Source organism: Columba livia, chromosome 1 (assembly GCF_036013475.1).
Source record: "Columba livia isolate bColLiv1 breed racing homer chromosome 1, bColLiv1.pat.W.v2, whole genome shotgun sequence".
Classification (NCBI taxonomy): Eukaryota; Metazoa; Chordata; class Aves; order Columbiformes; family Columbidae; genus Columba; species Columba livia.
The window spans coordinates 36,949,207-36,974,705 of NC_088602.1; positions in this window are offsets into that span (position 1 = coordinate 36,949,207).

Consider the following 25,499-nt stretch of genomic DNA (forward strand, 5'->3'; position numbering starts at 1 on the left):
TACTCCCAATATGTTTATCCTGCACAGATAATTTACTATCAATAATATAATGAACTTGAAGTTTTTTGTTGTTGTTGTTGTTGTTTGTTCATTTTTGTTGTTGTTGTTCCTTTCATGAATTAACAAGTAATAAGTTGAGATTTTCACTCATCTGTGGTTTGCCATTGCCTGATGTCTAGTTTGTGGCAAGACGTTACTTCAATGTCACAACTTTCCTTCAGCCGGGGCTGTGCTGTTATTTATGAAAGTTGTATGTTTTTAAGTAATAAGACACTGTTTCTCATGAGTGATTGGAGGACTTAAGTTTCTACCACTTCAATATCTTTTCTTCCTTTGAAGATGTAAGCAAAGCTAAGAATAAGTAAATTCCATATATGTAAAAATTCATATAGTAAATAATAGTGATAGTAGAGCTGCATAGTTAAATTTTCATTATATTTTCCATTATAAAATCTGTTTTCAGTTTATAGCTTTTCTAATTCCATACAGTTGGAAAACAACAGGAAACTCATGCAGAGTGCTTACATGCCCAAAAGCTTGCTATTTTTCTACAAGCTGTATCAGCTGATCTAATAAAAATATTACCTCCCTCTTATAAATACACCTGGTTACTTTTTTTTAGACAGCTGTCATGGTATACATGCCATGCTAATACAGTCTGATTTATTTATTTGCCTTATTTCTGTACGGGATACAGGATGTAGGAAAACCCTTTTACTCATCACAGCACTCAACTGTGCCTTGTGGATGGACTAGACCTGGCGCTGCACTGTACTGTCCAGTGCAAGCACAACTTACTGATCAGTAGCCAGCTCTGGCACAGATTTGCTGTCTGAGCTTGTTAAAGAATTCTTACTATCCATTATATTGCAATTTTCACTTAGCAATAGAAAACAGATGTTTTGAATAGGTAATGAAATTACAATACTGAAGTAAACAAGTACAAAATTTTTCAGCTTCATTGAAGTGTGTTACTGTGAGTGGATTTATTTCAATGTGTACATCTAAAAGTTAGACTAGAACTCTGTTTGCTGGCAATGTTGCCTTAAAGTATTCCTCACCCCTGCAGACCCATATTTTTTCTGCTTCAATCTGTATTGCACTCTTTACACCACTGATTATAGAAATGTAAAAGTAACTGGATTGAGAAGCTGTCTAAGTCAACCAATTGCCAACAACACACTTCTGAAATCACAGCTAAAATGTCTGAATTTCAGTTCATTGTTCTGTTTCTACTTTGTAGTCAAAATAAAGAAACAGTCATCCCTGAAAGGTGATTTATGTCATCTTGAGGTATCTGTTTTTCCTCAGTGGTATAAAGGGACCCAGCTTTGACTCAGACAAGTAATTTTTGGATGGCTGAAGCTGGATGAGATGAATCACATGCTGCATTAAAATAACTTCAAGTATTGGGAATGAATCTGAGTTTTGCTACAGAATCAGTTGGCATACTAATTACTCCTCCCTATGTTTAAATTTATTTGTAAGATCTATCAAAAGTCCCATAATAGCTAACATTTTCAGGTGTTGGAAAACCATATTTGCATGAGTCATAAATTATTGTTAATTGTTAAGCCCTATTTGACTGACAGTGTTTTTTCTTTTTGAAAGTGAAGATTTTTTTTTCTTCTGTTACCTGACAGTAGTATATGGAGCTTATCTGTTCTCTGACTTTCCTTTATTACTCTTGCCATAAGTGCTGAACCCCCCATGTCAGCTGTTTTATGGTGCTCTGTTTCTTCTAGGGATAGCATCCTGTAAACGGAGGAGGAGACAGTGCTCTCTTCTCAGAAATTTGCATGTGGACACTAACTATAAGGCAAGTAAATGTACATTCACCATGAGCACAGTTCACGGAGTGACAAGGACACAAAAAGCCTCAAGGGGAATGATTGTTTCACAACAAGGAACTTGTGCCCTTCAAATTACTCAGCACCTGGGCTTGAAATGAGTCCGTGCTCCTGTTGCTTAATACTGTCACACAGTAGTTTTGGCAACAAGACTGACAGATTGAAGGATTATTCTCGAAATCATACATTATGTTAAATTCTGGCAATGTGTTTGATTTGGTTTGTTTGGTTGTGTTTGTTGTTGTTGTTGTTGTTTGTTTTGTTTTATTTTTGCTTTTTACCTTTCCTGGCAAGATTATGAGAAAAAAAAATTGGCCAGATCATTATAGATGTGCATCTGGCTTAATGTCAAAGTCTGGCTATCAGTTTTATCACTATTAATTTATTATTTCCTGTTTGTTTTGGTTTTTTTTTTTTTTCGCTTTACTTAGCTGACATTAAACTTTGAATCTCATTGCTGCCTCAACAAAATAACTTTTTTTCCCCACATAAGGGATGGATGCATGTGTTCATGATTTTCAGACATTCTCTCCATTTACTTCTGACTGCGTTGGTGGCATTGAGAATCTAAAGCTTATACAAATATAAAAGCTGATAGCTACCTGCAAAGCCAGATACTGTCTGTCTGAATGTCCATAAAAGGTCAGACTGAATGTCTGTTTAGCCAACTACCTCTTCACTGTAAATGATTTGTGGTGTGTACACAGGGAAATAATAAGAAACTAAACAAATGTAGTATTGTTCTACCCTCATATTCTGTTCTGTCTTTAACTTGAGGCTTTCCTTAACCATTTCATATGGTTAAGCAGAATGGGGAAAAGTTTTAGGGTGGCAGGATGAATCAAACAGGTGTGGTGTTAACCAAGAGAGAATTCTAGCATGAAGTCTGATAAGAATTCATTATTGGAACTGCAATACTATTACACTTACCATCTTCTTCAACTTCCATGTAGGCAGTCACCATTGATTTCTGTCAGAACCAGGACACTGGACAAAGTGGACAACTACTCTGACTGTTAAAGAGTTTTTTCAGAATGTATAATAAAATTAAAAAATAATAGAGTCATAGACCCATAGAACATTTCCCACTGGAAAGTACTTCAGACAATCTCAAGTTCAATGTCAAACCATCTTCATCTGTGAGATCAGACCAGGTTGTTCAAGTCTTTAACCAGCTGGGTCTTGAAAACCTGCAATGATGGAAACTGCATAGTCTCTTTGGGAAACTGCTCCTCTGCTTGACTGCCCTTATAGTAAAAAGGTTTATCTTTATAAACAGTATGTCATATTCAACTTTGGGGGCTGGACTAGATGACCTTTAAATGTCCCTTCCAACCCAAACTATCCTATTATTCTATGAACTTAGGTGTTTTACTCAAATTATGTCCATTGATTCTGGTCTTTCCACTCTGCACCACTGTGAAGAACCTGGCTCCACCTTATTGTTGAAGAACCTGAACTCACTCCAGTTGATTGCTATTTTCCTTGTCTTTGACTGGGATGGTGGGAGATGGCAGGGGCAAATTGACCACAGTATTCTACATGTGGTCTAATGAAGACCAAGTAGAGGAGAACAATCGCCTCTCTTGGTCTACCAGCCATGCTCTCGTTAATATAGTTTAGGTTCTTGTTGACCTTCTTGCTGCCAGAGCACACTGCTGGCTCACAGAGCTCATGGTCCACTGAGGGACTCATGTCCTTTTCAGCAGAGCTGCTCCCAGGCCAGTCAGTCCCCAACCTGCAAGGAGTTCTTCCTAGGTGCAGGACTTTGCGTTTGTCCTTGTTGATTTTCATAACGTGGGCCCATTCCTTCAGATTGTGCCTAGTCTCTCTCTACAGCAGCCCTACCCTCAAGCATATTGATTTATCCCCCACAACTTAGTGACATCTGCAAACTCTGCAAGAGCATGTTCTTTCGTCTCCTGTGGGAGACTGATAAAAATGTTAAACAGGACAGACTGCAGGACAGACCCATGCAGTACTCTGCTTGTTACCAGCCTGCAGGTAGAGTATAACCACAATGAGAAGTGGCTGCATGGATAGATGAAAGATGCAAATTCTACAGGCTTGCCATGCCTCTTGATGATAAACATTTAGGAAACCTTCAAAAGGGAAAATAGGTGAGAACGAATGTTTGTACAATGGCACTGTAGTGCACTGCTGATAAATCACTCACATGTTGCTTTGTGCTTAAGAAGCAAAGAGTCGCCAAATTAGGACACCTTTCTCAACTTCTTCATCTTTCCTGTACATACACAAACGTATGGTATTTATTTCATTTAGAAGTATGTGTAAGATCATTTTTGGTGGTGTTGAAAACAACAGAAACCACAAAAGGAGAATTAACAAAATCAGTATTGTTCTTTATTTGAAGACCAGTTGTTTCTGAGCATCTGGAATGTCCAGTACACAATGAGCTGTGTTTTATTGGGCTGAGCATTGAAATTGTGAGTAGCAGCCTACTGCTGGTTTTGAGTACGTTACATGACTTCTTAAAATTTGGATTATTACCTTAATGAAAAAAATAATAATATTATGTATTTGTGAAAGATACAAGATACGTGATTAAAAATCACAAAAATAGAAGATGCTGTTAAAATATTTATTGTTGTATCTATTTATTATTTATTTAGTATAAACTGCTTGCAGGCCAGAAAAATGCTTCAGCATTTTTCAGTATTTTGTACTAAATTATTAATATTAATATATTTTCTTTCAAGAAGCTACAAATCTCAAAAATACTGTACTTCGTGAAATTACCTTTTTTTTTTTTTTTTTTTTTTAACAAGCAGAAAGCTGAAAGTACTGGAATACTCATCTCAAATGGTGATTAGAACAGAAACAAAATAATGTTATTGAGATGTAAGTCTTTGATATGCCTCTTTATTGTTGTTTAGGATGGTGGAGTCTTGTTGTTCTGAGTGCCTGTGCTAGCTGAACAGTGTTTTGCCAGATTCTTGATAGCTATCTGGGCTTTGGTCTTCCAGTTTTGAGGTCAGAGCACTAACACATATGCATTATAAAAAGAAAGAAAACTTGTTGGGAATCCCAATATATATTTTATCTGTTTTAAAGCCTTAATCCTTGATTCTGAGTGCTGCGTGGTTTTAAGAGTATTAGTACAGATTTATACAAAATGGCTTGATACTGCATGTGTAAGCACTTTCCACTGACATCAGAAAGTTAAATAAAAAAAATAAACCTAGATCAGGGTTAACAGTGTCTGTTGCAGCCCTGGAAAGACCAGATGGCTGTGTGAAACCACTATATTGCTTGCTTGCTATTGTTCTGAAGATAGCTTTTCAATCAAGAATCTTTTACCTTTATTTTTATTAAAAAGAATACCAAAAAACCTGCATCAAAGTCTGTTTTAAAAGCGGTTTGCCTTTTTGTTTTGTTTTGGTTTGGGGTTTTTTTTGTTTGCTCTTAAACTTTCCATAGCAGTCAGTTCACCCTGGACACCAGTCACTCTCTTACTTTTCTCCTTAGAGCCTTCTTCTCCTACATGCCTGTTTCAGGGCAGATGGGAATAGTTGGCACAGAAACAGGCCAAAATTCAGATACTCTGTTTTGTGTAATGAAACCTACATAATGATATTTCTATATTTGGTTTTGAACCAAATCATGCAGAAACCGAATCTGTTAAATTTCCCATGAACAGAAATTCTGAAGAAGAAAAAAAGGCATTTTCCCCTATCTCCCTCATTTCCCATCAAGTAAAATAAATCCACTGGAACCTGCAGCTGCTAAGCAAAATTTACATTCTTGAGGGGATCAAGAGTCTGGGGAATGAGTTGGCTCAGGGGTCAAGACATCTTAGAATCCTTGGCCAAAGGACAATCTGCTCAGTGGGGCTTCCTATGGCCGCATGCCATTGATCTCCAGCAGCTGCTAGAGTGGAATTAACATTCTTGTCAGGTTGACTGCTGCTGCTAGCTGTGTGAAATTGTCACAACTTTCAATTTCAACAGTTGCATGCCAAGAAGCCTAGAAAACTCAAGAGCCCAGTCCTGGTATAAAGCTCTCAAGGCTGCTAGTCTCCACCTGCCGAGCCAAAAGCTGAACCCTATTCAGAGGTGCTCAGCAGTTGGGATCAGATAGTCTGAAAAATCTTGCCACAACAACCTGCCCTGGCACCATGGATGATGAGATTTCATTCACAGGGGTAAAACACATCATACCTGAAATACTATGCTCTTCAGAGCCTTGGATTCTCAGTCACTAACAGTAGATAAAAATTGTCAGGTTTCTTCATAGAGTTCTATCTTTGATTTGGTAGAAATCCCTTGAATTTAAGATCTTTAAAGATAAATGCTTTAGCTACAATGAAGAGGTGTTTTCTGATAAAGCTTCATTTTACTGAAAAAATTCTGAATAGATTAAATTTGCTCTTTATTCAAATAAGAATATATAGCAAAAAGGTAACTTTCTGCACCTATATATTGGATGGTATCGAGTTTCCTTCAGTTTTCATATTCTTCCTTACTTAATAAGGTATTTGATGCTGCCGACTTTGGGGTATCCTCAAAACAACCAATCTGGATACCAGGGTGCCTAAGGTAAATCTTAGGAAAATACTGAGAACAAGTTGACTATTGCCAGTCAGGATGTCGGAATTATGACCCACTCCAAGAAAATAAGAGCTCATTGCTCAATATTCTTAAAAAATAATCACACAACTGTTAGTAAATATTAAAACTGGAATAAATAAATAAACTAAGAAAATAATTATGTCGCTGTTTCTATCTGTTGCAGAAATCTGTAGTTCTTGTCTTTCCATCCCAGGAGAGTGATAGAAGGCCATGGAAAGTTCAGAAAGCAACAAAGATTATCAAAGGCATGGAGTGGGTTTTAACAAAAGTTTTGACAAAAAAACCCACACATATATGTAGTTTGTAAAATAAAATACACCCAGTACTCAACGTCTGTTTGCATAGCCACTGTGCAGTCATTTTGCATATTTGCTTAAGACACAGACAGACCTACATACTCATAAGGCAGATCAGGCAAGATCATAGAACCATAGAATCATAGAATGCCCTGAATTGGAAGGGACTCACGAGGATCATCAAGTCCAACTCCTGTCCCTGCATAGGACAACCCAAAGAGTTACACCATGTGTCTGAGGGTGTTGTCCCAATATTTCTTGAATATTGTCAGATTTGGGCCTGTGACTACCTCCATGGGGAGCCTGTTCCAGTGCTCCACCACCCTCTGGGTGACGAACCTTTTCCTAATGTCCAACCCAAACCTCAACTGGCACATTTTCCTGCCATTCCCTCAGGTTCTGTCATTGGTTGCCAGAGAGAAGAGATCAGCTCCTGCCCTTCCTCCTCTCCTTGTGAGGAAGCCATAGACCACAATGAAGTCTCCCTTCAGTCTCCTCTTCTCCAGAATAAACAAACCTAGTGACTTCCATTGCTTCTCATGTGGCTTCCCCTCCAAACCCTTCACCAACTTCATAGTCCTCTTCTGGACACTCTCCAGTAGCTTTATATCTTTTTTATGGTGTGGCACCCAGAACTACACACAATACTCAAGGTGAGACTGCACCAGTGCAGAGTAGAGAGGGACAACCACCTCCCTCACCCAGCCGGCAATGCTGTTCTTGATGCACCCCGGGACACAGTTGGCCCTCTTGGCTGCCAGGGAACACTGTTGGTTCATGTTCAACTTACTGTCAACCAGAACACCCCAGATGCCTCTCTGCAGAGCTGCTCTCCAACATCTCGTCCCCCAGTCTGTATGTACAGCCAGGGTTGCTGTGTCCCAGGTGCAAAATCCAGCATTTGGCCTCATTAAACTTCATGCAGTTGGCAATTGCCCAGTTTTCCAACTTGTCTAGATCCTCTGCAGGGCCTCTCTGCCCTCGAGAGTGTCAACAGCTCCTTCTAACTTAGTGTGTTTGGTGAACTTAGTATTCCCCCAAGTCCTGTGTCCAGGTAATTTATGAAGACATTGAAGAGTACTGACCCTAAGATGGATCCCTGCGGAACCCCGCTAGTGACTGGTTGCCAGCCCGACATCACCCCATTTACTATAGTACTTTGAGCCCGACCCATCAGCCAATTGTTCACCTACTGCATTGTGTGTTTATCCAGCTGTATGCTGGACATCTTGTCCAGAATGATACTGTGAGAGACAGTATCGAAGGCTTTACAGAAATCCAAAAAGATCACGACAGGCTTTCCTTGGTCACCTAGGTGGGTAACCTTGTCATAGAAAGAAATTAAGTTGGTCAAGCAAGACATTCCCCTCATGAACCCGTGCTGACTGCGATGAATGACTAAGTTGTCATTCACGTGTTTTTCAAAAACTCTCAGAATAATATTCTCTATAATTTTGTCAGGCACAGAAGTGAGACCGACAGGCCTGTAGTTGCCAGGGTCATCCCTGATGCCCTTCTTGAGGACCGTAACACCATTTTCCAGCTTCCAGTCAACTGGGATGTCTCCATATTCCCATGAGTGCTGAAAAAACATGCAGAGAGGTCTCATTACGACATCAACCAGCTCTTTCAGAGCCCCTTGTGGTATCCTGCCGGGCCCCTTTGAATTGTAGGGATCTAGATGGACTAGCACATCCCACACAAGTTCTTGATCAATTGGGCATTTGTCATTCTCACAACCATGGTCCCAGGTCCATCTTCGGTGTTAAAGACCGGCATGAAGATAGCATTAAACATCTCAGCTTTTTCTGTGTCTCTTTTTATGAAGTGAAGGTTTATGTCCCTGTTTATGACATGTTCCCGAAGACACAGCAAAGTATTAAATACAGGTCTCCTGTATGCCTTAATTTCTGAACTGTAATGTAAAAGGAGTAAAAACCCATATCATTGTGTTTTTTGAACAAATGCTAGCAAGGTCAAAATCATTCCAGAAAAGAGACTAAAAAGTGATTTGAGGTGTGATTTGAGGTTACTTTTACCACTGTTTTGAATTCAAGAAACACATTTGACAAAACAATTTGTCTGTTTACCACCTTGGAGAAAAGAAAAAGAGAAAAAAATATATATGCCCACAAAATACATTTATTTTTACTGATGAAAAAGACAATATTGTCTTGAACACACATTTCTGATCTAAAATAGAATTGTTTATTTACTTTTAGGAACAGGCCCTGAAATTTTATATGAACAACCTATACAGAACCAAAGTGTCATGATAATCCAAACAGCCATGAAACAAGATTTATCTTCAGTGAAATCCTGTAATATGCTGACCAACACCTACATCATGCAAGAATATTTCTTCATTTTTAATCTAGTCTCTTCTTAGTTTATGAAGCAAACTAGAATTTAACAGATTTGTGATGATCCAGTAAGAACACATGCAGGAGATTTCACCAGGTCTGCTCTTTAGTACAAAGCCTTGTTACTGAAAGACAATGTAATTTTCAGACCTGAACTTTGGTAACTTTAGGAGGCTTTTGTAGTTTGCTTAACAACAAACTGTTAAAATTACTGTGCAGTTGCATATGTTACAGTTTCCAAAGCATAACCTATATTAACTTTTTTTTTTTTTTTTTTTTTCCTGTGGATTACATCTTCTCTAAAGCCTTTACTTACAGTAACACAATTTGGGTGGGGAATAACCTAATGAAATTTAACAAAGGAAACTGTAGAGTCCTGCATCTGGGCAGGAACAACCCCAGGTTCCAGTATAGGTTGGGAAATTACATATTAGAGAGCAGTGTAGGGGAAAGGGACCTGGGGGTCCTGGTGGACAACAGGATGACCATGAGCCAGCACTGTGCCCTTGTAGCCAGGAAGGCCAATGGCATCCTGGGGTGTATTACAAGAGGGATGGCTAGTAGATCAAGAGAGGTCCTCCTTCCCCTCTCCTCTGCCCTGGTGAGACCCCATCTAGAATATTGTGTCCAGTTGTGGGCCCCTCAGTTCCAGAAGGACAGGGGACTGCTGGAGAGGGTCCAGCGTAGGGCAACAAAGATGATTAAGGGAGTGGAACATCTCCCTTATGAAGAAAGGCTGAGGGAGCTGGGTCTCTTTAGTTTGGAGAAGAGGAGACTGAGGGGGGACCTTATTAATGTTTATAAATATATAAAGGGTGAGTGCCACGAGGATGGAGCCAGGCTCTTCTCAGTGGCAAGCAATGATAGGACAAGGGCTAATGGGATCAAGCTGGAATACAAGAAGTTCCACTTAATTTTGAGAAGAAACTTCTTCTCGGTGAGGGTGACAGAGCACTGGAACAGGCTGCCCAAGGGGGTTGTGGAGTCTCCTTCGCTGGAGGCATTCAAAACCCGCCTGGACATGTTCCTGTGTGACCTCACCTAGGTGTTCCTGCTCCAGCAGGGGGATTGGACTAGATGATCTTTTGAGGTCCCTTCCAATCCCAAACATACTATGATACTGTGAAAATCACAGTATCATTGTGATACTGTGATACTGTGATTTTCCCCACATATTTACTTTTAAAAAACATAAGTTTCATTAATATTTTCATTAAGAGATCCCTGATAATTTGCCTCAAGAGTCCAGCTTTATTTTATGAATGGTGAACAAGATCAACACACAGATCATAAACAATGGTGTTATTCAGTTTGAAGAAATATGAGGTTTTGATTGCATTGTGGAGTAAAAACTTAATATTTCCTGTCATCTGTTCCAAGTATTTCATTCTATTGTTCTTCTTAAAGGTCAAATCTAGTATGTCACATCTGCAAGGACACCCATGACCCCTCTTGGCATAAAAGGTCTTGCAAGATGGAAGCAGGAAGACTGAAGAATGCTTCCCTGACTATCCAAAATAGATTATTAAAAACTTCTCCCAACAGCTGAGTTCCCTAAGGCATCAGTGTTATTTACACATATACACAGAAGGTTTAGCATTTAAAAATACCAGGAAACACTTCCAAATCAGTCCCCAATGACTCTTATAACTCCTTTCCTTTGTTTACTGCTAGCTTGATAGATTTTATGGTTTGGAGGTGGTTTTAGTTTTCTTTTTTCCCCTTATTTTTTTTATATTTTAACTTTTTAGAATTCCTCAGAAACAAAAGAAAGATGATTTATCTGATTATCAGTAGCCCTGGGAACTGCCTCCGATGAAAGAAACTGTATTTATTTTATGCATGTTTCATCTTTACATCCCCCTCATTTATGAATGCTAACACTAATATTAATGGCATTCCTTAACTCTGAAGATTAATGGGAAAAAAAAAAAAAAAAAAAAAAGTAACAGGGGGATTTCTTTAGGGAATTCTGATATTTAACTACTTCCTTTTTCTTAAATAAGTTTCCAAACAAATACACAACAAAATAAGGGAACTTTTTACCAAATGAAAAAATAGTTAACATGGGAGCCTGGAAGCAACAAAGCCTTTTCTTTTTACGTTCACTAATCTTTGAGAGTTGTGCTTGAAGTTCTTCAACCCAACCCTTTCTCTGTAAGTCTTGCTGCTGGTCAGACTGCCTCTTTTCTCATGTATCATAGCCATTCAATTCTCTGTGATGCTATTAAAACCCCGTCTTTCTTCAGACTGATTAAATCTTGGAACATCTGTTAGGGAAGAAAGGAAGGTATAAGCATTCTGTTTTCCTTTACACAGATGGGAGGCACAGACCAACAGAATGCAAAATACTCAAGTGGTTGCTAAATGTTAAGTCCTATTCAAATAGAAAAAGTGTTTTTGTGTTTTGCTGCTTTGAGTTCTAAGGGATTTGATTAAGATCACTGATCAAGTCATTGTTAAGCGCTGCAAAAATCACAAGTCTTTGGACTTACAAGGCCAAAGTGGATCACTCTACATACATTCACAAAGATACAGTGAGATGAGCTGTAATTAAAGGGGCCAGATATTTTCTGGGAATGAACAGTTTCTCACTACTTCAGGAAAAAGGTTTTCATAGTCACTTATGATGTAAATTAAGAAGGCCTGATTAATGTTTCAAACAAAATTAGAGATCAGTTATGAAAGATCACATGGATATAGAATTTAAAATGTTTATTCCCCCCTTTGTGCCAGTATGAATCATAGACCTAAAATTATGTTAATTCCAGCATTCACAACAAGAAAGTCAGCAGCTATTTCATGAAGGTTTTATATAAAAATAAAGGGTGTGCCTTTCTTTAAAAAGATGGAAATATTAGTTAAGAGTCACCTGTGTTATGCCAGAGAGCTATGAAAACTTGACATTTTGTGCTCTTCAAGTTCTTCGCAGATGATGCCTTGCTCTCCTAGATGAAAGACTCTGCCAGGGAGAAAGTGATTTGTTACATAATGTTTACACCCCAAACTTGCCTGAGAGGACAGAGTTTTAAATTTATATTATTTTTTGTTGATTTCTAAAATGATTATGTATGTTCTGTGCTTTTACCCATTTTAACAAAGTATACTGTAAAACAGCACAAAAAGACTCATAGACTATCGCTTGCAGGTTTAAACATGTCTTGAATTTAATAAGCAATTACTGTGGCAGGACTTTGCATTTTTTAGTCTGTTTCTTTAAGCATTTTTCACTAACTAAAAGGAAAATATTTGACCGCATGAAACTTACAGAAATTATGTTTATTATTTCTCTTACCCTTAATTGCTTGTGCTTATTCACTGATACACAACTCATATTATTCTTTGGATTAATCAGAGACATTGGGCTCTTGCATGTGCCTTTATATCTTGGTAATTAAATCCTTGGTGCCTTTTGTGAGATCCATGCTACAAATGTAATTGGACTGTGCGAGATACAATCGCTGCTGCCTACAAAAATGGTAGGTGTACACATTTCAGTAACATTCTTTCATGTTAAAGAAGAGAGAATTACTGTAGTGACACACCTCCATGCGTGTAACGCAGCTGAGATTATATGATTTGATGTAAGTCTTTGTTTATAATGTTTCTGTCTTTATCTGTATTTCAGCTAGAAGCATCTGGAGCAATAACTTTGTCACATTAGATCCTTACAGAAGTAAAGTTTCCTCTGGTTTAGCTGTCTTAAATTTCAGGGTACAAATAGAAATTTTCCTCTAAACTACATTTTTTGCTCTCAGCATGATCCTGATGCAGTTATATATATATATATATTTATATATGTATGATTTTTTCTTTGAGATTATGTTATATTTGAGATAAATTATATTTTCTTCACAGACAGCTCTGTGTCCAGAATGAGGCTAAAAAACTCTCTGCTTTTTGATGTACACAGTTTTTCATTGTACCAACAAAATGAAAGGTAGAGCTGATTCAAATAACAATAATATAGTTTTCATTCAACTCTGGATATAACAAAGAGAAGTGATCCATTATCTATATCTCTGTCACAGAAGCACTGTCTTCTATAGAGTGCACATGTCTTGCTTGAATGTTTGCTAAACTTCTGTTTCAAGATCTTTTTTTCACAGAAGTGATGATTGTGTTTGCCAGAGGAACATAGAAAGTATGAGAGAGGTGGTGAGATGTGTGTAAATTAAAGTTGCTTACACTCAGAGAGGAAACAACACCTTCCTTTAAAGCAATGGGGGTGAAACTTTTTCTTAATAAGAGTCATTATTAAAGGGAGAAAGTACTACAGGGATAGTTCTTTTCTATTCAAGATAGTAAGATCCACTTTTCTTCCTGTTTGTTTTGATAAAACATATGCCTAATAAATTCTTAGATGCTAAATAATTTTTGCATGAGGCAGTCTTTATTTTTAATATATTTCGCTAATATAAAACAGTTGAGGTCCGACAACAACCAGAATGATGCACTAAGCAACTCTTCAAAAATCCCCACCAAGCAGATAAATTATTATGTTACAAAACTTATTTTTTAATTGATTTTCCACAGTGGCACACAGTATTTTGACTGAAGATTTACTATTACTTGGAATAAGAGATCCACAGCATGTAATCTTAAAACTGTCTTTCCAAATAATCTTAAATGTAGTTCTTAATGGATGCATTTGCACTGTCAAATAATTCAGTTCCCCTCATCACTGCCATATGTAGCCTTCTGATTTTGTTGTATAGATATTATTTAAACTTCCTTTCAAAAAGAAAGAAACAGCTCCTTCTGAAAAGCAACCTGAAGGTAGTTCTGGGAATAGCTTCTTTGACAACTAGATTCCAAAAAGCTGAAGAGTTAAGACAACAGTAGTATTTTTACCATGTGTTCTACACAATTCTCCAAGTTCCTGAACACACTATGACACCAGGGCATGCGACACATTTCAAGCTATAAGAATATGTCTATGACAGGCTGCAATAAAGCTTTCACGTCATTAGATACATTTTCAACAGAAAACAAGCAAACAAAACCCCAATAATTGTCTTTTTTTTCAAAAGATCACCATGTGGGACTAAAAGTTAGTAAATTTCAAGGTCTGCTTAGTGTGGATGCCTCAGTTTGCCGTAGACTAACTTTGCAGACCATGGATGTGAACTACCCTATAAAACTTGATTTGGTTACAAAAGGTAACCTGCACAGGATAAATTTAATGAGCAGCCAATGCATAGGTATCAGTGGAGTAGTAGGGAGAGTCGCCTTAGGATCAAAACTCAGTCCATTCCTATGTGTATCATGAGGTAATAATATTTATCAACAGGTTTTACAGATGACAGGTTTGGTGGGATAATAAATGAGGAAAATGAGAGGTTATTTCTGTGCAATTGGCATAATCTGGGTGACTGATCAGAGTGGGAGTCATTCACCAAGACTGACTATAGTCTAGTGTGGTTAATCTCCTCCTCTGAGATCAATTAGTCTCCTACTTGGAACTGTTCTCTGGAGGCTACTATCATACTATCTTCCTCTACAGACTACAAGGGACTCTAGGGAAATTAACCTTTATAGACAAAAATTAGCCTTTGGAAATACATTCCTCTTCCCTGGTCTGACAAATATCTACATATCTAGGATATGCATAATGCATATGCTTGTAGAGCTTCTTGCAAAATACCACTTGGGAAAAAAAAAAAAAAAAGAAAAGAAAAGATGACTACTGTTGCACACAAAATATGCCTGTTTTGGAATAAGTGAGAACCACAGCTACTCTTCAGTCTAAGTCACAACTGTGAAACCCTCTAAAAAGGGAAATCAACAAGATGAATAAGAGCCAAGGAAAACTATATTTGAAGAAAATGTTGGTCATTGACAGTCCCTTACTACTTATACTTGAAAGAAGTCTGTTTGTGAGGTCCTGGATTTGCACATATAATTAGTGTTGCCTCAGTTTTTCCTACCTATCAAATAAGTAAAACATGTTGTCTAACACTACGTAGTCACAAACTGTTTTAACTTTTTCACTTAAAAAAACCTTTGTCAGAGACCTTATCTCTTTGACATAATGGACATGCATTGTTATTCCAGAAAAAGCAAGAGCCATAATCTTTTGGATCTATGACTAATAGACTCAGTGTTCCCAGAACAAAGAACAACTGTTTTATTTTTTAATTATATTTTACATAAAGTCTTCTATAGTTATTTCTGAATTAATTTTTTTCCTAACAGATCTAAGATGACTAAAATGGGAATCTTTTTTGAAACAAGACATTGCAGATTCCAACATACTTCCCCGCCAAAGACTGGTTCTTTGCATTTGGACCATGGACAAATGTTTTATGGTGGATTTTAAAACCTGTGACAAGAGGAGAAAGTAGTGACTAAACATTACATAGGGTGAGGTCAATGTCAAAATGTGAGGAAGTGAAGTCCTTTTTACTCACTGGTGTAAAACCAAACTTGTAGGTCCTGAACCAAAATAAATAAAAAACTTCTAAATTAATGTGGTTATTTAGTGCATAAAGTAGCATAACATATAACTTGCAAATGAAGTCACTTTCCTTTAAACTAATTCTTTCAAGGTATATTTCTTGAAATAATACATATCAATAATTTTTTAGAAAGAGACTTCACTGATTTATCTGTTTCACAAATGCAGGGATTTCCCAAGACAAAAGGAGAGGACAGCATACATGGAAACACACACAAATTCCTTCTAATTATTTTATTGTTTATTAAATATATATATATATGCAAATATCCTTATTTTGCTTTAAGATAAAATTTCCAAGCATATGGTAAATATTTTGTAAAACTGTGACATACTTTCTCCTTCTTAAATTGAAATGACATACACAGGAATTTATTAAGGAGGAATATGTTTGTGGTCTACATCATAAGCTGGTCCAGACATATGGATGGTGCCTCTGTGATTTCCAGATGTCTTTTTCTTAAGAAACTGTCCTCTGCAGATTACACAAACATTCCTGAGAAGTTCACAGAAAGAACAGATTTCATTTACTGGGCTTTCTGAGCAGAAGTAAAAATATAGTTTTATATTATTTAAATATAATGCCCAAAATAAAAGAAGAGCATGTCTGCAGACAGATAACAATAGTTTTATTCCAGAGAAAGACTGTCAGATTAATAATAATATTTTGGGTTTACGATCATTTTGCCTAGATTCTGAATTACTTCAATAGGAGTTCTTTGATGCACAGTGAGACTTAAAGCTAAATATTCATTTAGTTGCCTATACTTAGGCTTTTGACTTTTGAAAGTATTGTTCCTAGATATCTGAGGAAATTTTCTGACAAAATTCCATAAGGTAAATATTGACTAAAAGTTTCAAATCTTATTGTCTGATGTTTGTCAAACTTGCTAATAATTGCCTTTTCTCTCTGTGCTAGGTTAGCTGAAATTGAGGTAATTTTCCATGTTTTAGAATATTTTCTTCTTAACTAGTATGGTCTTTTGATTTGGATTTAGTTTGAGAATAATGATAGCACCCTGGGACAGAGTTAATATTGTCTTCCAGTAGCTTTCTAGTGTTTGAGATTTGACAAAAACAGAATATAAGAACTCAGTGATGTCTTGGCTATTGTCAAGGAGAAAAAACACTTTTCAACTGTTCAGCTGCAGGTGCAAGACACAGCTGGGAGAAAACATAATGGGGCAACACCTAGACTGACATGCAGGTTAATCAATGAAATATTCCTTACCGTGAATATCACACTCCATATGTAAGCAGGAATTCACTGGGAACAACCTTTCCCTGCCCACCCTGCCCCAGGGAAGAAAATGTGAGAGAAAATAGCTGTTACTGTTTAGCTACTGCTCAGAGTTAAATGGTAACACCCTCCGTGGATTTTTTTCTCAGTGAATTAGGGCCCATAATTTAGAGACTCAATATGGAAGTTACAGATTTGATACATGTGTTAAACTGGTCTAATTATTCAGCCCTTTATTTCACCAGTTTATGAAAATGCAGAGCAAGAAGACAGCATCATATTCTCTCTGCTAATCTCCACTCCATAACTGGACATTGCACATGGTTATAAACAAGGAGGTCAGAAGAAATGACAGGAAATGCTTTATATGGAAGCCTCGTGGTTTTCCCCTACATATTTTTTATTCTTGAAAATCAGATATCCGTATAGGCATCTAACTTACAGCTTTCCTTTTTACTGTTTAAATTGTGACATCTTATTGGCTTTTTCTCCAGAGTGCCTAGTTAGAAGTAGGGCAATAAATTTACAGACTAAGTAGTGTTGCTTTGTTAGTATCAGAGAAGAGATGGTGACAACGGGAGCTGGGTAGTTACCTTACTATATGAAAAGGCAAGTAACTGTAAATTCAGACTCATTTTCTGATAGTTCTATGTTATGTATTGTCATGGAGACTCATTCCTGTCTGTCTTAAAGTCCAATCTTGTAAACAGGATTTTATCTTGTAGAAGTTATTCCCTTCAATAAGAACTGAGTGCATTCATCAGCTCAGAGATTCCTATGAGGAAACTCTGAAATTTTTCTTTCTGCTAGCTTGTCAGTCAAATGAAGCAAAACTGAATTTTGAAGAGGAAAAACAATATCTATGGTTTGGAAAACAAAATGGCTACCCACTCTAATCTTCAGTGTATAAAACAGGTTCATGTAACTTGTGATCAGTGTAGTGCAATGGCTTAATGTACCATTAAAAAAATAATTTTCATCCAACACAAATCACCTCGGTACAACTGTGCATTCAATTTCATAAAGCAAGCCAGAGACACAGAATGAGGTTAAACATATCTAAATATTAGTAAATTACACACATAATTAAACACAGATTTGACTTCAATTACTCTTATTTTTTAAGACAAGAGAAAGTAATATTCCATAATACTGAAAATAGCAAACAAACAAAAAAAGAAAAACAAAAACAAAACAACAAACAAACAAACAAACAAAACAAAAACAAAAACAAAGACAAAAAACAAACAAAAAACAAACAAACAAAAGAGCCAACAACAAATTAACAAACAAAAAAAGATGCCCCACAATCAAAAAACATGGGTTTTCACGGAATCATAGGATGGTTTGAGTTGAAAGATTATCTAGTTCCAACCCCCTGACATGTGCAGGGACACCTTCCACTAGACCAGGGTGCTTAAAGCCACATCCAGGCTGGCCTTGAACACTTCCAGGGTTTGGACATCCACAACCAACTGCTCTGGGCAGCATCTTTCAGTTCCTCACCAACCTCACAGTGAATAATTTCTTCCTCATAATCATTCTAAATCAACTCTCTTTCAGTTTAAAACCATTACCCCTTGTCCTATCACTACAGACACTTGTAAAAAGTCACTTTCCAACTTTCTTGTACATCCTGTTTTGGTACTGGAAGGCTGCTATGAGGTATCCCTGGAGCCTTCTCCAGGATGAACAACCCCAAGTCTCTCAGCCTGTCTTCATAGATGAGGTACCCCAGCCCTCTGGTCATCTTTGTGGCCCTCCTCTGGATTTGCTCCAACAGGTCTGTGTCCTTCTCATGTTGGGGGCCCCAGAGCTGAACACAATACTCCAGGTGGGGTCTCACAAGAGTGGAGTAGAGAGGGAGAATCATGTCCCTCGTCCTGCTGGTCATAATTCTTTTGCTGAATCCCAGGATACAGTTAGCTGTCTGGTCTGCAAGTGCACATTGCTGATTTCAAGACCTTCACCTTGAGAAACAACCATCTTGGAAATTTTGAACCAGGCTATATCATTCAAGTTTTTTATGACGTGGTCTATCTAAAGAGATTCAAGCTCATGAAATAATCTAATTGAAACGTATCAGGAACAGCCTTCAATAAATCACGATGCTTGCTCATTCTAGCCTTCCTGTACTTCAAATTGTTATAGTGTCTTCTCAGTTTACTAATACATTTTAAGAAGATTCTGCAAATGACAAGTAAAAAAGAACATCACTTTGTCTTCTATGAGCTGATTGAATTGCCTTAAAGAAGTTTTATTTTGTGCAAAAGTAGAAAAGGACTGCATTAAGGATGTAAAGTATTGTGGAGAATAATGAGCCACTCTTGACTAAGCTTCCCTTTACTCTTTAGTCACATAGTCACAGTGTATTTCCACATAGTGCTTTAATGTCAGTGTTTTTATGCTAACATACGTGGCTGTTTTGAAACAAAAGCTTAATTTTTTTCAGGTCTCAGATTTCAAGACTTCTATTCAGATGTCATAAGAATTTTCTTCCCCTTCTACATTTCTGCATATAGCTGTTTGCTTATTCATGTTTTGTCTGCCTTTTCAAAATTATGAAGCCATATTATCCCCTTAAGAAGAATTCTAAAGCGTGATTATGACTGCGTATTTAAAACTAAAGACTTTGCAACATATGCAATAGGTTTGATTTTAATGGAACTACTTACAGGGTAGTACCGCTTCCTAAGTTGGGTGGTATGTTACCCAGTATATCGTTGGACTTAAATTTATGAAGTTATCCAGGAAGTAAAGGACTACTTCTAAATCAAGGTAACAACATTTTTATTCTTATTAAGAGAACATGACATCTGAAAAAGCCAATATTCTTGGTTGAAGTCCTGGCAAAGGGAGGCTTGGAAAGACTCAAAGAGAAACTTTGAAGTACAATATTATGCTATCCACGTATGTCAACCTATTTTTAAAATCCCTGATTTAGTGTTTTTTTTTTTTTTTAACAAAAATTATCTGCATCATTTGGCAGTATGAAGATGATGCTTGGACTGTAGCTTCCAGAATTTGTCATTGGAACAAATATAAGAAGATGCATGAGGAGTGCACACAAATCGAACAGTAGTGTAAACTTTCCACTCTGTAAGTACTTCACTCTTTCTGCAAAAAGTCTTAACCTTACAGAGGATGCTTCCTCTTCCATAAATATTGCTGACACAGCAGAAAACAGCTGGGATTTTCTGTAAATATAAAACTCAGACAATTAGCTCATGTACAACACACACGTCATCACATTCATTTGCCATTTTCATGGTGGCTTGTCCTTTCTACATTTTATTATTCATTTATGATAGCTATTATATGCCTTTCAGAGACTATCTGGCTCTCCTGAGGAATATTTATGACTATTATAGGGCTCTTATGAGAAGACCCAACGATAGTTATTGCGGAAACTCTGTGAAATGCTACATTAGTGAAGAGATATGCTGGTAGTAAAATACCTGAACTTGCTTCAAAGTATCCCTTGATGGAAATTAAAAGACAGGCTTCGTCTGGTGAGGTTCTGTATCTCCTCTAAACCCATCACCTTAGAGAACTGAGCAGTTCTGATTGTCAGTTTAGTATTCGGTGGTTGCAGCTGGTGTTGGAAAGTAAGAGACTTTGTAAAATTTTCCGATTGAAAGAAACAGGAAAGATATGATCTTTAAAGGTATTTACTGCAGTAATACTCCAGCAGAAATAAAAATGGAAAGAATATACATGAAAATAGAAGGCCTAAAGGTGCACCTTCTGGCACTCAGTGACACCTGTATTATGCTTTATGCCTCTACCTCCTTCTGTTTTAAAGAAGAAAGGATGGTGTCTCAAAGTGAATCAGAATGCTGTGGTACTGCATCACCTGTTGGGCGGGAGAGAATACAGAAGGAAGAGAAAGAAATTGGGGGAGGAGGGTGAAGGACATTGCTGTCATTAGCTTTTTTTAAATCAGTGTCTGATTTTATCGCTGTTTCAATAAATAACCATGAAACAAACTGCCGAATCATTTTTGTTTAATCCATGGCCATTAAAAACTTTTCTATGTTTTTAAACTATTTGGTCTCTCTGTGTAAAGAACAAGTAGTAATTTCAATTTAGAACCAGGAGATTTTCTGCCATGTAACTAATTGTTATAGAAGCAGATATACTATGCTGCCAGGGAAGTAAATTGGGGGAACATCTTGGTTGGAAGGTGAAAGAAGAGAATTTATCAGGCAAGAAAAATTAAAGAAAAAAAAATCAACAAAGAAAGAAACTTTAAAGAAATGTGAAAACAAAGGCTTGATAATATGTGGTTTGGGTGCAAATATTAACTTTACCTCATATAGAACATAAACTCCTGTGATGGGTTTGTGTCCTGTGAATGCAAGAGATAGATTCCATTATTCAGGTGCATTATCACAGCTGTTTAAGATATTCATTCCAGTGAAATCTGTGGCATAATTTACACAACATCCTTATTATCTTTTCAGAACACAATCAGAACATAGATTTTGACCAATGTCTGAAATTTTTTATTTATTTATGTTGTCTGGGCTTTAAGCATTTTAGGGAAGAAAGCTGTGCATTATCCTGGGATAAAGTTTAATGCCATTTTGGACCATTCCAGCATTTATCTTGTGCAGAAAGGCTTTGGGTTGTTTAAGGAAAGCTAAACAGAGGTGACCCACTTAGTGGGTGAGGGGAAGGCTATGGATTTTGTGCCCTTAGTCTTCAGCAGAGCCTTTGATACCATGCTCCACAGCACTGGCCTGGAGAAACTGGCAGCTCATGGCCTGGATGGCTGTACTCTTCACTGGATGAAGAACTGGCCGAATGGCTGCACTCAGAGAGTTGTGGTGAACAGTGTCAAATCCAGTTGGTGGCCATTCATGAATGCTGTTCCTCAGGGCTCAGTACCGTGGGCAGCTCTGTTTAATGTCTTTATCAGTGATGTAGACAAGGGGATCGAGTGCACCCTCAGTGAGTCAGTGGAGGACACCAAGCTGTGGTGCAGTATTGATCTGGTTGGGGTAGGAAGGCACTACTGAAGGATCTGAACTGTCTGAATCAATGGACTGAGGCCAATTGTATGAAGTTCAATAAGGCCGAGTGCTGGGTCCTACACTTGAGTCACAACAACCCAATGCAAAGCTATAGGCTCAGGGAAGAGTGGCTGGAAAGTTACCTGGCCAAAAAGGATTGGGTGTGTTGGTCGACAGCCAGCTGAATGTGAGCCGGCAGTGTGCCCAGGTGGTCAAAAAAAACAACAGCATCCTGATGTGCATCAAGAATAGTGTGGCTATCAGGTCGAGGTAAGTGATCATCCCCCTGTACTTGATGCTGGTGAGGCCACACCTTGAACACTGTGTTCAGTTTTGGGCCCCTCACTACAAGAAAGACATCGAGGTGCTGGAGACTGTTCTGAGAAGGGCAGCGAAGCTGGAGAAGGGTCTGGAGCACAAGTCTTATGAGGAGTGGCCAAGGTAACTGGGGTTGTTTAGCCATGAGAAAAGGAGGCTGAGGGCAGAACTTATCACTCTCTGAAAAGAAAAGGAGATTATAGTATGGAGGGTGTTGGTGTCTTCTCCCAAGCAACAATAGATAGGACGAGAGGAAATGGCTCAAGTCGCATCAGGGGAGGTTTAGATTGGATATTGGGAAAAAAAAATTCACAGAAAGGGTTGTCAAGAAGTGGAACAAGGTGCCCAGGGAAGTGGTGGAGTCACCATCCCTGGAGGTGTTTAAAAGATGTTTCAATGAAGTTCTTAGGGATGTGGTTTAGTGCTAGATTTAGATTAATGCTTGGACTCAATGATCCTGAGGGTCTCTGCCAACCAAAATGATGCTATGATTTGCAAAGACAGGGATGTACAAAAAGGAAACTAGTCTCCACAGGTATCTTCTTTAATCAAAGGAGAGGAACAGGTTCCACCAAGGAGGTGTTTCAAAACAAAAGGCTCTTAATCATCATTGAAGTTGTCCTTCTCCACCAAGGATGTCTAAGAAGATTCTTCTTTGTAGGTAAATATCAGTCTTTTTGACTAGCCCTTCAAAGGTGTATCATACAAGAAAATCCTCTTAAAATATTTCTCGGCATAGAATGTGTTTTTATGTTTAGGGCTCTATGTTTCCATTTCTTTCTACTTAATAGCATATTTTCCTTTACCGCTTACTCCCAGTTACAGGTCATTGCTTTTATTCAAATACTAATAAAAATTTTTCTCTTTATACTGGTGTGAGTGTCACACCACAGGAACAAAATATTATCCCCGCTTTCCTATAACCCTGACTGTAAGCTGCCTGGAACAGGGATTACTATTTGCTTCTTAGACAAAACTTTCTTAGACAAAACCCAGTGGATTGCTCATATTCAGCCAACGTGAAAGAAGAAAAACGAAACAAAAGAAAACAGATTGGAGCAAAAAAATCCAAACCAAAACACGTAATGACTTAGTAAATAAATGAATTGAAGTAAATATTGTCAGTTTACTCTTTTTGAGGATCTGTCCCTGAGTATTTGTTAAGTGTGGGATTAGGTGTAAATAAATCATATTGCACTGTTGGAGTGTACGGTAATTGGGTTATTTTGTGTTCTGGATTCCCTGTCTTTTGCTCTTCCGCTTTATTTTAATTAACAAACAGCATGAAGCTTTAAAAACCTATCTTTGATGTTCATTGAGGAAGAAGGAGAGCAAATGCCAAATTTTAACCTACAATTCACCACAACTCGTGAGATACCTTATAGGATATAGCAGAAAATATATTCATTCACATTTAAATTAAGTGTTTCAAATAATGATTTAATTGAGAATTAATAAGCCAGTTATTGCAGGTTAATTAAATGCCACTTGATGATTAAAAACATATTATTTATTCAGATTAACAACTCTTATGCAGTAGTGTAGCCCCACACCCTGCTGTGACTTATTACTTTAAAAGATCCTGTCAATGTATTTCTCATTTTTAAGCTTGTTTTCTTTCTTTTTTTTATTTTTTTCAATTGTTGTATATAACACCTTGAAAACACTATGAGAAAATAACACAAAATTCTTAGTATAAGATTGTTTACCCCTAGCATAGACTATTTGATTATTTTTGGTATGTGTTTCTAAAAGTTCAGCTATAATCAGGAAAACACCACTGAAATTTTGCAGGTGTTATACATATGCATGTTTATATAAAACAAAGAGGAAATTTGTGGAGAATGCATACAAAACAACAGAAATGAAATATATCAAATATCGAATCTATAGATTTCCAAATAACTGCTTTGATTTACCTCATGGGCCATACCCAGTTTATTTTCAGTAGAGCTGTACAGCCATATTTGCTGCCTGCATTTGAATGTAATGTGTGAATATTGCCTTGTGTTGGTCAGGAGTGGGTGTTGGAAAATAAGCAGCATTAACTTTTGTTTGTCATCTATATTACAATCTTTCCTTAGCCATGTATTCTTTTATGAAAGTCTTTTTAACGGTGCATTAATGCTTATGTTGTGTTATGTTGATAGGTTATTTAGAATTCCTTGTAGATGAAAGATTACCATAATAGAGCAAACTTTTCATCTGTATTTATGCACAGTATGAGAACCATCTTTTCCTGTCTTAAGTCCATAACACCACTAAATCAAGGCAACTGTACAAATCAGTTCTGCATGCACGGCAGGACATCAGAGCTCATCCGCCTTCAGTTTGGACAAAAACTACAGCCTGGCAAGTAGTCTGTTACAGTAATTTTGTTTCCAAGAGGAGAGGGAAGAGGCAGTCATGTACACTTATTTTTTGCCACTTTTACTGAAGTGATTCTCATCTCTCTCAATGGAATACCACTGCACAAAAAGATTTTAGACTAGAGAACACAGGCATTGAGTTTCCTCCTGCCTCTTCACAACACTTCTTAGTGTTGTTACAACTCTTTTTGCCTTCAACAAAAGGTTTGCTCCTCTTTTTCCACAGAAAACACTTACAAGAGATTCCAGGACCAACAAACAAATATTTATTTAAGTAATTTCCAAACATGATGTTAGGGATTTAGAATCTGGAAAAGTAATTCTCCATATTACTTTTAGAAGGTTAAAGGATATTATATACTTTTGTTTTTCAGGGGTAGCTTCACCAGGATCTAGAATTTCTGTGCAACAGCCCCTATATGATCTTGAGAAATGCTGGGCAGTGTTTCCCTTATAGTCAGCTATCTTAACATACAATTTGCTTTATCTTTTGGCATGGAACACATTTGCTTACCCCAGCTTACGTGAAAAAGATAAAAAAGAGAGGAATCAATCAAAAATTAATTTACTGTGATTTATATCAAAGTTGCTCACTCAAAATGGGGTCTAGAAAAATATTCTATGAGCTAGTTTACAACTATTGAGTAAAGTCATATGTCAAAATCATAAAACACAGTTTATTTTAACTGCCATGAACTGTACTGCCATGCCTTCTCTGTAAACTAAATAAATAAATATGTAAAACTACATCACCAAAGACAGTAAAAACGGTGTCACATTTACTGGAAAACATTTTGCACCAGTATATACAGCTGTCTGAAATCTGAGAGGGCAATGAAATAAAGAATCAAGTGCTCTTCCAACTTCTCTAAAGTAAAGGATGGCTTAATGATGAGTGTTTTGCTGGCACTGGTAGGTTTATAAACACTACTGTCTGAGTATTTTTATTTGTAACTGATTAATTAGGGAGACTTAAATTCTCCATTTAAGAAC